This window comes from Merops nubicus, unplaced genomic scaffold (assembly GCF_000691845.1).
Source record: "Merops nubicus isolate BGI_N331 unplaced genomic scaffold, ASM69184v1 scaffold12466, whole genome shotgun sequence".
Classification (NCBI taxonomy): domain Eukaryota; kingdom Metazoa; phylum Chordata; class Aves; order Coraciiformes; family Meropidae; genus Merops; species Merops nubicus.
In genome coordinates, this window is record NW_008614404.1 from 22507 (window position 1) to 23558 (window position 1052).

The window sequence follows — 1052 nt, forward strand, 5'->3', positions numbered from 1 at the left end:
AGCAAAGCAAATAAAAGGCTAGAAGACAACTAGGTAATAATTCTGATAGTCAAGCAAATGCCTTGGGCAATACATTCAGAGACCCTGAGATACCTCAGCGCTACGCTACCCAAGTTGAAACCAGTGTGTAAGAGATGTAACCAGTGTGTGAGAGATGAATGCTTCTGCTGAGCTCACTCCTTCCACCTCCCACCTCCCAGTACTGATCTCCACAGGAATTCTTTACGAAAGAAAGTGCCATTCAGAGGTGAATAACAGGAACCACAATTTAGTGCCCACTAGAGTAACAAGTATCACAAATGGAGTAAGAACAGTGGGTTTAAAGCATCACCAAATCCGGGGATTTGGAATTGCAAGGAAGCCATCTCCTTAAGTAACACCAAATCTACAGCTCTGTGACTGACAGCACAGATATAGGCTAGGCAGGGTAGAGCCAGAAATACCTTCAACAAACCTGCCCAAATCTGGGTTTAGGCAGAGTTTTAAAATTAAGTACATTTTAGATGAATTTGATCAATGTATTACACACGAATTTCCCCACTATGCTTTTACTTAGCCTAGCACAGGAATCTCTGATCTCACCAGCACAAGAGCTGCAACCACAGGCCTGTATTTTCACGGCATGTTTGCAACAGAGAGAGGCACAACTATTTACCTGAAGAACACAAGACACGAAGTCCAGCAGCTTGCCCAAGATCACCTAGTTCAGTTGCAGAGAAATCAAAACCATCATCTCACACCATAAAGTGAAACCCTACACTACACAGCTCCTTCCCTCTTCACAGAATCACAGAACCTTAGGGGTTGGACCTCGAAAGATCATCTAGTCCAATGCCTCTGCTAGAGCAGGATCACCTAGATCAGGTCACACAGGATTGCATCCAGGCGGGTTTTGAATGACTCCAGAGAAGGAGGCTCCACAGCCTCTCTGGGCAGCCTGTTCCAGGGCTCTGTCAGCCTTACCGTGAAAAAGTTTTTCCTTATATTTACCTGAAACCTCCTGTGATCCAGCACGTACCCATTGCCCCATGTCCTATCACTGGATGTCCCTG